Genomic DNA, 12,364 nt, shown 5'->3' with positions numbered 1-12,364 from the left:
TTGAGGCTGTAAAAATGGCTCAGTGGTTAAGAATACCTGCTGATCGGGGCTGGAGAGATGGCTCAGAGGTTAAGAGCACTGACTGCTTTTCCAGAGGTCCTGAGTTCAATTCCCAGCAACCACATGGTGGCTCACAACCATCTGTAATGACATCTGGTGCCCTCTTCTGGCCTGCAGTCATACATGCTGTATACATAATAAATAAATAAAATCTTTAAAAAAAAAAAAAAAAAAAAAAAAAAAAGAATACCTGCTGATCATGGAGAGGACCAGGGTTTGATTCCCATCATCCACATGGCACCTCACTGTAACTCCAGTCTCAGGGATTGGATGTCCTCTAGGCTCTTCTGGCCTGGCCTCTGCAGCCATCAGGCACACACATATGGTACACAGACTTCTGTCTTAGTTACTGTTGTGGAATAGAATATTTGTTTAGGTAAGTAAATATGAGTTACATTTGTTTCTGTTGCAGAATAATTGTTTAACTATATAAAGATGTGTTGCTTTTTTACCTTGCCTTCCTAAGGCACCTGATTGGTCTAATAAAAAACTGAATGGCCAGAAGCTAGGCAGAGGAGGGATAGGCAGGGCTGGAAGAAAAGGGGAAAGAGGAAAGGGGAGCCAGCCAGCTTGGAGGGAGGGGGTACAGACAGCCAGACACAAGGAAGCAGGATGGACAGTACATAGATGAGGTAAACAAGCCTCAGGGCAGCACACAAAGTAATAGAAATGGGTTAATTTAAGCTAAAAAGAACAAGCTAGAAACAAGCCTAAGCTAAGACTGAGCATTTACAATTAATAATAAGTTTGCATTTCATGATTTGTGGGCTGGCGGTCCAAGAAAACCTGCTACAAGTTGCTTTCCCGTTGCTGTGACAAAACACCATGACCAATGCAACTGAAAAAGTGTTAAATTTGGCCTATGATTTCAGAGGGCTAGAGTCTATGATGGTAGAGCAAGGGAACAGCTGATAGCTCACATCTTGATCCACAATCATAAGCCAGAGCACTGGGCATACCAAGAGTCTTTTAAAACCTCAGAGCAGGACACAAGTGACATGCCTCCTCCATCAAGGCCACATCTGCTGTTCCTTTCTAAAGAGTTCTACCAACCAGGGACCAAGTATTCAGAAATATATGAGCTTATGGTGGGCATTTTCAATTTTAATCACCATGATATCCATACAGAGAAAATATTCATACACATAAGAATAAATAGATAAAAAGTGAAAGTATCATTGTCAAAAAAAATAGAGCTGAATATGTACCACTTTCACACCATGGTAAAGCCCAAATATTATCAATCGAGTCATTGTGAATCACAGACCATATGGATTTACAAATGAACATACATATATAATTTCCTTCATTTGTTTGGTGAGATAGATCCTCATGTGTCCCAAAACTGGCCTCGAACTAGCTTATGTAGCTGAGACTGGCCTTGAACTTCTGATCCTCCTGCCTTCACCTACCAAGTGCTAAGATTATGGGTGCACTACCCCCATCCCGCATGTGAATTTCTGTAACTCAAGTGTCATCCTCCACACACTGCTTTGCCCTTGGTGTCTTCCGGCCATGAGGAGCTTCTCACAGGCATTCACACCACTGTGGCTTCTGGAGTCCTGACTTTCCATCAGCAGAGCTCCACCTTTTAAAGGTTTCCTCACCCCAGCCCTAGAATCATACCGTTCCTTTTAAAAAGTAACAAAAATGGTGTTGAAAGTTGAGTTTTTAGGCCGGGCGGTGGTGGCGCACGCCTTTAATCCCAGCACTCGGGAGGCAGAGGCAGGCGGATCTCTGTGAGTTCGAAGCCAGCCTGGACTATCAAGTGAGTTCCAGGAAAGGCACAAAGCTACACAGAGAAACCCTGCCATGAAAAACCAAAAAAAAAAAAAAAAAAAAAAAGTTGAGTTTTTAAAGTGATGACAGTGAGACTATTTCAGAGGATAAATCCTTTTCCCATTATTTACTAATTACAGAGCAGGAGCACCGAGGAGTGGATGTGTTGAGACAGGCAGACAATGTCAATGCCAGGGGTGAACGCAGAAGACAAGTTATGACTTTAGCTGGGGAAAAAAAAAATCTACCCCCCTCTGGCTGTTGTCAATCAAGCGTTTTGTGGAGCCTTTTCGTGTAAGTGTCTGGGGCCAGACCCACCCACACCCCCTTCCACAGGAAGGGCAGAAGTCACTGTCTCCGGAATCACATGACTGCCTACTTCAGCCCAGACTACTGATGATTGGGTCAGGCATGGGTGTCACCCCCGGGGCAGCCAATGCACTGGCTAGCCAGTGATTTATAAGAGAACTGGGCCCAAAAATATCTGACCAAACAGGAACCAGGTTGACTCCTCTGATTTCCAATTTGAGATGAATCAGCTGGTTCCTTAAAGGACCCGAAGCTGAGGGGATGCAAGTATTAGGAGGACAAGAGAGGCTGGAGTCACCTGGGTAGGAGAACCTGACACTCTCCAGAGATTGGCCAGGTGGAGCAAAGAGCCCCCCAAAAAGCCTGGTCCTGAAAGCCTTGGCAGTCATTTCCAGCAACACCCCAGGGTAGAGGACCCCAAGCACTCTGCCCCCATGCAGACAAGTGGAAATTCTAGGTAAAAGACAATAAACATTCTTTCAAATGAATAATTGAGTTCACAAGAAAATAAGGGAAATCCCCAGCAGTCAAAAGAAAAAAAGAAAAAAAAAAAATGGAACTGAGAACCAAGCCTGTTTGTATGAAGAGACAGTGAGACTTCCAGAAAGGGAGGAGCCGGGCTCTGGAAGGCAGGCGCTGGGATGGTTATGCAAATCCCAGTCCAGGAAGAGAGAGGCTCACACCGTAGGAAATCACAGCCCTGCTTGTGTGGACTGAGAAAAGGTGGGGTGAGACTTAGCTTTCAGATAGGGATGTTTGGCTGAAAGCCATTTAAGAGCTGGGGTGCAGGTCCCTGATGGACACTTTTACATGTGTCCTGGCTTGCATATGGTCGTGGGTTCCATTGCTAGTTCAGGGTGAGGGGAAGTCCTTAACTTCAAGTGCTAATGCTGTGACCCCTCAACCATCAAATTATTACAGTTCCTCATGTTGTGCTGACCCCCAACCATAAAATTATTTTCGTTGCTTCTTCATAACTGTAAATTTGCTACTGTTATGAATATCTTTTTTTTTTTTTTTTTTTTTGGTTTTTCGAGACAGGTGTAGCTCTGCACCTTTCCTGGATCTCTCTCTGTAGACCAGGCTGGCCTCGAACTCACAAAGATCAGCCTGGCTCTGCCTCCCGAGTGCTGGGATTAAAGGCATGCGCCACCACGGCCCAGCACACTGTTATGAATCTTAATGTAAATATTTGTGTTTCCTGATGGTCCTATGTAACCCCTGTGAAAGGGTCATTTGTAACCAAGGGGGTCATGACCCACAGGTTGAGAACCATTGATGTAGCAGGTGGAGCTCTGTCTCAGCTCCATCAGAAGTGGGGACAGACATTCCAACATGAGCAAAAGAGCAGAGGCCAGGAGAGTGGCCCTGTAAAGGAGCTTCAAAAGGTTTAGTTCAAGGCCAGGGAAGCCTAGTCTCAAAACCACAAACAAAGCAGGGTGTGGTGACAGTACTTTGTAATCCCAGCTCTCTCCAGTGTGCCGAAGCAGGAAAAATGTCTAGAATTCAAGGCCAATTAACCTATAAGCGAATACTGAGGCAGCAATTCAAATTAAACCAAATCAGACCAAATTGGAAAAGCCCAGGTTTAATGGGTAAAGCGTTCCCGGTGATTCCCCGGCACCTCAGAGAGGAGACCTGGATGACCTGGAGACCAAGTTTTCTGGGATGCAGCTTATATACCCTGTCTTGAGCCTCTCTAGGGGAGGAGCTGTGTTTGGCGGGCTTTAAAGGGGTGGGTTTGGGGAAAGAGATAGGGGAGGGGAGTTGAGGTGGATCTTCCACCAGAACATTCCAGACTCTTTGGGTATAGGGATGCCAGAGTGCCAGGGGTTGAGGTGGAGCTCCCACCCAAACAGTGCACACCTCTATTCACTGCACTTGGGAGGCAGAGGCAGGTGGATCTCTGTGAGTGAGCCAGGCCAGCCAGGACTACATAGTGAGACCCTGTCTTAAAAAGTGGCGCATGCCTTTAATCCCAGCACTCGGGAGGGAGAGGCCGGCGGATCTCTGTGAGTTCGAGGCCAGCCTGGGCTACCAAGTGAGTTCCAGGAAAGGCGCAAAGCTACACAGAGAAACCCTGTCTCGAAAAACCAAAAAAAAAAAAAAAGTAAAAAAGAAGTCTGAGGACATGACTCTGTTGGTAGTCTAGCATTCAAGAAAGCCTGAGTTCAATGACGGGCAGTGGTGGCACACGCCTTTAATCCCAGCACTCAGGAGGCAGAGGGGGGTGGATCTCTGTGAGTTTGAGGCCAGTCTGGGCTACAGAATGAGTTCCAGGACAGGCTTCAAAGCTACACAGAGAAACCCTGCCTCAAAAAAACAAAAAGAAGAAAAAAAGAAAAAACCTGAGTTCAACAAATCGAACCAGGTACACAGGGTGTGGTGGCTCATGCCTAACACTCTAGCATTCAGGAGGTGGAGGCAGGAGAATTAGGAGTTCAAGGTCACCTTGAACAAAGCAAGTTTGAGGCAAACCTGGGGGGAGGGGAATCCTAAAAATCCTAAAGGGGGAAAAAAAAGAGTCCTAAGGAAATGTGCTTTTCTTAAGCAGGTCCCTGAGCCACCATCTCCTGTTAGCTTATGCCCAGAACCACCAGAGAAGAGAAGACATTATGAGAGGCTGTGGAAATTATGTGTAGGCTATTTGGGAAACCACCCAGCACCTCCCAAAGAGGCGCCAGGAAAAAAAGCCACAGAACCAAGATGCCCGGACCCCAGGGACCAGGACCTTCAGGTATACACATAGGTCTACTGCATGTTTCTGGCAATGCTCTCCCATGACTGGACCACACTCTTCATTTTTCAGTTCTTAAGAAAAGAATGAAGGGGAGTTGGAGAAGTGGCTGAGTGCTCCAGCTGCTATTGCAAAGGAGTGGGGTTCAGTCCCCAGCACTTACGTCAAGCTACTCACCCGTATCGCATGGTTCACACCAACATGGAACTCCAGCTCCAAGGGTTCTAGGCCCTCTTCTGGCCTGTCGGGGTGCAGGCACACACATTCACATGTGCACACGTGTGTATATAAACGTACAATAAAATCTTTTTTTTGTTGTTTTTTGTTTTTTGAGACAGGGTTTCTCTGTGTAGCTTTGCGACTTTCCTGGATCTCGCTCTGCAGACCAGGCTAGCCTCGAACTCACAGAGATCCGCCTGGCTCTGCCTCTCGAGTGCTGGGATTAAAGGCATGTGCCACCACTGCCCGGCAAAATCTTTTAAGAACCGAAAAGAAGGAAGAAGATGATTTGGTGGGTGATGATGCTTGCTGCCAAGCTTGAGGACCTGGGTAGTCACATCTCCAGGATCCACATGGTAGAAAGAGGATGTTCACTCTGGAAAAGTTGTCCTCTGACCTCCACATGCATAATATGGCTCTAGCAGGAACCATCTCACACAGGAGGTGGTGGCTCATCTATCTACTTAGGAAAGAACTGGTTTCCTTAGGCCTTTTTTTTTTGACTGATCTTGTCACCCAGGCTGCCCTCAAACATATGCACACACACAAAAGAAAGGCACTATAGGCTTATAGTGGCTTATGCCTCTAGTCTCTGAACTTGAGATGCTGAGGAGGAGGATTGCCGTGAGTTGAAGCTAGTCTGGGCTCCAGGAGACCCTCTATGTCTGGGAAAAAAAAAAAAAAAAAGTGAAGTAGCCATTAATGAATTCCTAGAGATTCCAAGCCAACAAGCAGGCCTAGGGCTCAAATATATGTATTTAAATCCCTGGAGGGCTATCACATATTCCTTTGCACCCTGTCCCTAGTCACTCAACAGCTATTTTTCTAGCTTTTAGCACTTAGAACCTGGGCTAACCCAGGGCTCTCTGGGTCATGTTGGGGTAAACCAAAGAGAGGGGCCTCTTGTTCTCAGGGAGTTTGCGATGGAGCCATCGGGAGAGGGAGGGCAGCCCAGAAAAGTTACCAGACAGCAAGGCGAGCTAATTACCGCCTCTAAAGAAAGCCACTGAGTCAGGGAAGACTGCTGGTTTCCTAAAATAGTCTGGATCCCCTTTGTTGACTTCACTTTGCCTCTGGTGGGTCAAGAGTCAAAAGGAATGAAAGGCTTAAGGTAAAAACTTTTCTTCCACTCCCAGAATCCATCTGCAGTTTCCCTTCTAGGAGGCAAGAGGCTCCATTTTGTGGGAATTCTTTCCAAGAGCTTCTCACTGAATCTGAGTAAAGACCCTCTGTCTGTATTTTTTTTCTCTTAAATGAAGACATACCTGCCCCATACTTCCTCATCCTGTTCCCTTTCACCTGACTTCTCATCTCCAGGGTAGCTCCGAGCACACTTTCGATCTGAGCCCTGAGCTCAGGGTAGGGGTGAGGGACAGTCAGGGAGAGCCTGCAGTGTGAGGGGCAGAGCTGAGGAGGAGGAAGCAGAGGCCAGGCTTGCAGGTTCTTGCAGGTCTCTTGTAAATCTGCTTCCAATTTACCCTAAGCAAAGGCCACTGAGTGTGTTTTGGGGGACTGTCATGATGTGACTTGCGGTTTTCAATGATCAGTTTCAAAAACTGCAGTGGGGTCAGGAGGGGAGACACCAGGTGGGAAGTGGCGGATGAACGTGGCCAAGGATGGTGTGAAACAAGAGAGGATGGCACCAGGAAGCACTGGCTTGTGGCTATAACCCCAGTCAAGGCGACAAGTGAGACACTAGTGGTTGGTTTAGTCAGTACAGTGCTTGCCACACAAGCATGAGGACCTGAGTTCGGATCCCCAGAACCCTTGTGAAAAATCAAGAGTGGCAGCACACACTGTAACTCCAGCACTGGAGAGAGACAAACAGACGCTCACTGGTCAGCCAGTCTAGCCCAATCGGTGAGAGACCCTGACTCAAAAAATAAAGCAGAGAGTGTCTGAGGGAGACACCTGACGTCAACTCAGCAACCCCTGGCTTCCACATGCTTGTCCACGTGCACCCGCACATGACCGAAATCTCTCTCTCACACACACACACACACACACACACACACACACACACACACACACGCCCCCTTCAGTTCATCTCTCTAACCTTCTATAAATGCTGACTGAAGCCTGTGATTCCCAAAGTGTGGTCCACAGACCTGCAAACCGCTTGGGAACAGGTTAGCCCATGGTTCTAGAGTTCAGAAAACTCCGGAACTTTGGAGGAGGGCCTCAGGATAAGTGGGGCTGACACTTCAGGACAGGTGGGTCAAGCTTCAGCCCTAACGTGGGGGTGGTGGCTCACTAGCTACAAAGTTGTCCAGCACAGTACATGGATAATTAACTAACTCCGAACAGAAATAGCAATGCTGCCCCAAGATTGAAACCCAAGCAGATCCCAGGACACCCCAGAGACAGGTAAGAGTTGGAGGTTCTCAGAGATGGAGCCTTATCAGAACAGAGGAACAATACTGGGCTTGCCTGGATCAGCGTCTTGTAGGCGTGGCTCCTGGAGCCCAGGGGAAAAAAACAGGCCTTATCTTGAAGAGAGGAAGTTTGAAGCAAACAATAGCGTTCAGACCCTGAAGTAGGGAACTGAGTGTGAGTGAAAGCAACAAGGAAGGGGCTGTTTTTCTTCTTGCACTTGTTTATTTATTGAATGAGTATATGTGCACCTCACTTGCGGAGGTCAGAGAGCAACTTGTGGTCATTGGTTTCCTCCTTTTACCTGCTGGGTCCCAGGTTTGAACTTAGGTCCTCCAGCTTGCCAGCGAGTGTCTTTACCTGCTTAGTCACCTCGAGTGTCCAGAAGGGTTGTTTTTCAAAGCTGAGCTTTGACTACTACTACTACTACCGCTGCTACCACCACCACCGTGTGGAGTATGTGTGTGTGGTGGCTCCGAGGAGGTAGAGCATGTTTAAAGGAGAGAGTTCTGAGCAGGCAAACTGCAAGGGGAGCTTGAGTCACCGTGGCACACTCCTGACAGTGAAACCAAGACCACACCCAATCACTGGGACCCACACAGTCCCTTGCAGAACTGGCAGTTTCCATCATATACCTGATGCCATGACACATTTGAAAACCCCAAATAAGGGCAGGAACGGAACTGCTAGTGCAGTAGTGCATGCCTCTAATCCAAGCCACTGAGAAGGCTGAGGTGGTAGGATTGTCTCAAATTCAAACAGCTTGGCTATGCATTCAAGCCCCACCCCAAAAGGCTGGGGGTAGAGAGCTTGCATAGCATGTGGAAGGTCCTACGTGCATTCCTGGTACAGGAAAAGAAGACAAGTCCCTTCCTTCCATTAAAGTTGGCCCTTAAGATGTGAACTGGGAGGGGCTGGGGAGATGGCCCAGCAGCTAAGAGCACTTGTTTCTGCAGAGGACCCTGGTTTGTTTCTTAGGCCTCACATGATGGCTCACAACCATCTGTAACTTGAGTTCCAGGGGATCTGACATCTCCTTTGGCCTCCACCAGCATCAGGCATTCACATGGTGCACAGACATACATGAAAGCAAAACACGCATATACATAAAATTGTTAGGTTTCAAACTCAGGACAAACGACTAAGGTGCCTAATTAACAACTCAAAGTGAACCTGGCCTCCAGGTTCTCCCAGCATCCCTCAGTCCCTACCTGTTACAGGGTATGGCTGGCATGCCCCACCCTCTACCCTGGGCTGCCCTTCCCCCAGGGGCTCTTCCCTACATAATCCAGACATTTTGGTTACGCGCCTCTTTTAGTACCTTTCACCTCCTGGCAGCTGTACCTGGATCCTCTCTTCCTCCTCTCCCTCCTCAGTTCTCCCCCAACCTCCTTTCCTCACATGGCCCAGCTCAGTCTGGTCATGATCACTCTGGACTCTCGCATAATCCTGAAAGGTTACTCACTTGGAACTGGGTATGCTCTGTGCTAGAGCATGACTTAAGCATGTAGGAGGCCCTGGGTTTGACCTCCAGCACCACCTACACATAAAAGGCCACATTACTGTGTGGTTCCACTTGTATGAATTTTTATTCTTGTTTTGTTTGTTTGAGACAAAGTTTCACTGTGTAGACCAGGCTGGCCTTGAACTCAGAGATCCACCTGCCTCTGCCCCGCAGGCACTTGTGGGGCGTTTACCCACCACCCCCACAGTTCCCCAGAGTTTTCTTGAGTGCGAGCAGCAGGAAATATTAGATAGGATTTATTGCGGAGAATCTTGTGGAGATAAACAGATAGAAAATAAAGAATAGCCTCAAGAGGGCCTGAAACCTATCCCAAAAGGACCCCGACTGTCTCTGCCCCAGGGTTTTTATAGAGACACCAAGGGGTGGAGCAAAAGACCTCCTCCCCCAGCACAGCCAAGTGCAGACCATCCCAGACACCTGCACTCAGGCCCGTAGTCTAATCATCCTCTATGCGGACCTGCTGGGTAAAGCCACAAGGAACCCGAGAACGGGCTCCCACAGGCACTGCAGCTTCTTTGGGGTTTTATGAGACAGGGTCTCACATATAGCCCAGTCTGGACTCTTAATGTGTAGCCAAGGATGATCTTGAACTCTAGATCTTCCTGCTTCTACCTCCCCAGGGCTGGGATGATAGGCGTGAATCACATGTCTGGACACTGTTGGATTTTTTTGTTTGTTTGTTTTGTTGTTGGGTTTTTTTGAGACAGGGTTTCTCTATGTAGTTTCGGTGCCTGTCCTGGATCTCGCTCTGTAGACTAGGCTGGCCTCAAACTCAGAGATCTGCCTGGCTCTGCCTCCCCAGTGCTGGGATTAAAAGTGTGTGCCACCATGCCTGGCCTGTTGTTTTGTTTTAAGATAGGCTCTTGCTATCTAGCCCAGGCTGACCTCAAATACATAGCTGCCCTCCGGTATCAGCTTCCTAAATGCAAGGGATTACAGACATGGGACAGCATGTCCAGCTGTATAACTGCATAGTGTGTGTGTGTGTGTGTGTGTGTGTGTGTGTGTGTGTTTTCTCTGAGGCCAGAAGAGATCAGGTGTCCTACTATATCAGCCCCATTTTGTTCCTTTCAGGCAAAGTCTGAACCTAGAGTTACACTGATGGCCAGGCACTTGGGGAACCCCGGCAATGCTCCTGTCTCCCCCACCCCCATAATGCTGGGGTTATAGCATGGTCATATCCAGCTTTTTACATGGGTGCTGAAATCCCAGCTCAGATGCTCAGGGTTCTTACCCACTGAGCCATCTCCAGCTCCCTGTTTGAAGAACATTTTTGAAATGATGACATTTTAGACTTGAAGGACAGATCAGCGGTTGGGGATGGGGGCTGGACAGCCACCATGGGTCCTTGTTTCCCTGTTCCAAGTCTTCCCTATGGTGGACGCAGACACACAGACCTCATGTGGCGGAAGGCATAGACTTTAACACGCACAAGTGAAAACAGGTGAGATGGGGACTGTGACCATCAGGTGACAGTTTGCTGCACCTTTGCCTAGTGTCACCACTTGGCCATGAAGGGACGAAATGGAAAAGGACCCATTTTCTTCAGTTGCATAAGGATTAGCAACTATCTCAGGTTATATTTTTCTCTCTTCTGTTGTTCGGTTTTGGTATTTTAAGACAGAAGTCTCACAAAACCCCAGGCTGGCCTCAAACTTATTATGTAGACCAGGTTGGCCCTGAACTTCTGATCCTCTTGCCTCTACCTCCTGAGTGCTAAGATTACAAGCGTACACCACCAAACTGGACTCAAGGGCTTTTTGGTTTTTTTTTTTTTTTTTTTTTTTTCTGTTTGTGCCTTTGACTCACTTGGTAGAGCGCCTAACTAGCGTGCGGGAAGCTATAGGGTCCAGCCATATCCCAGAGACTGGTTGTGCACTCCTCTGGAGGTGGAGGCAGGGGCTGGGTGCAAAGGCCTATCTGGGGTACTATGAAAACCTGTCTCAGAATGTTTTTTCAATTAAAAACAAACTGGTTGGTTACTGGAGTTATAGTTCAGCTGAGTCCCTGGGTTCAATGTCCAGTCATACACACAATATACATACACTGGCCATGAGCTCTGTTTGATTTAGTCAAATCCAGAATAGACATGGACCCAGTCTGGCTCATACATATGTGATCTGTCTCTGTCTCTCTGTCTCTGTCTGTCTCTCTTTCCCCCTCTCCTCTTCGTCTTAGCCCTGGGAACAGAACCCAGGGTCTCCTTCTTTGAGACAAACAACTTACTACCACAGCTACAGCTGGAGCTGCAGCTACTGAGTAAGCTACAGCCTGGCAGCCTACCTCCAGGTCTCTTTTTACTTTTGAGACAAGGGTTTGTTTTTTTTTTTTGGTTTTTCGAGACTGGGTTTCTCTGTGTAGTTTTGGTGCCTGTCCTAGATCTCACTCTGTAGACCAGGCTGTCCTTGAAATCACAGAGATCCGCCTGGCTCTGCCTCCCAAGTGCTGAGATTAAAGGCGTGCACCACCACTGCCCAGCGAGACAAGGTTTCATTATATAGCCCTGGCTAGCCTGGAGCTTACTATATAAACCAGGATTGCGGGCGGTGGTGGCATACACCTTTAATCCCAGCACTGGGAGGCAGAGGCAGGCGGATGTCTGTCAGTTCGAGGCCAGCCTGGTCTACAAAGTGAGATCCAGGACAGGCACCAAAACACCACAGAGAAACCCTGTCTGGAAAAAACCAAAAAAATAAAATAAAATAATAAAATAAAAATAATAAAATAAATAAACCAGGCTGGCCAGAAACTCATACAGATCTACATGCCTCTGCCTCCCAAGCACTGGGATTAAAGGAATGCACCAACACTCCCTGCCCTGCCTTTAGGATTTTTGTTTGTTAATTTTTATCTAATCTTTTTTCTAGATGGATGTCATAGCACACACCTTTAATCCTAGCACTCCATGAGTTTGAGGCCAGTCTGGTCTACAGAGTGAGTTCCATGACAGCCAAGGCTACACAGAGAAATTCTATCTGGAAAAACAAAAATAAATAAATGAAATAAAAAAGAAAGAAGGAGGAGGTGGCTGGGTGTGGTGGTACAAACAGGTGGATCTCTGTGGTTTCAAGTCCACCTTGGTCTGTATAGCTGATTCCAGGTTGATCAGGGCTACATAGAGAGACCTGTCTTGGGAGAAAAGAAAAAAAGAAGACCTGAGCCTGTCCTCTTACTCAATCATGGTTTCCCTGGAGGCTGAGACAATGTCCGGAAGCCCTCTGACCTCTTGCTGCCCAGAGGCGAGCCTAGAAATGCACATAGACCTTCCTGAAGCCAGAATCTGCATTTTACAAGATCCTCCTGGGTGACTCATAAGAATCTGCATTTTACAAGATCCTCCTGGGTGACTCATAGGCAAGTTG

Source organism: Peromyscus californicus, unplaced genomic scaffold, assembly GCF_007827085.1.
Source record: "Peromyscus californicus insignis strain IS unplaced genomic scaffold, ASM782708v3 Scaffold_7__1_contigs__length_154581171, whole genome shotgun sequence".
Taxonomy (NCBI): domain Eukaryota; kingdom Metazoa; phylum Chordata; class Mammalia; order Rodentia; family Cricetidae; genus Peromyscus; species Peromyscus californicus.
The sequence above is the reverse complement of the archived record's forward strand: the minus strand, read 5'-3'. Positions refer to the sequence as shown.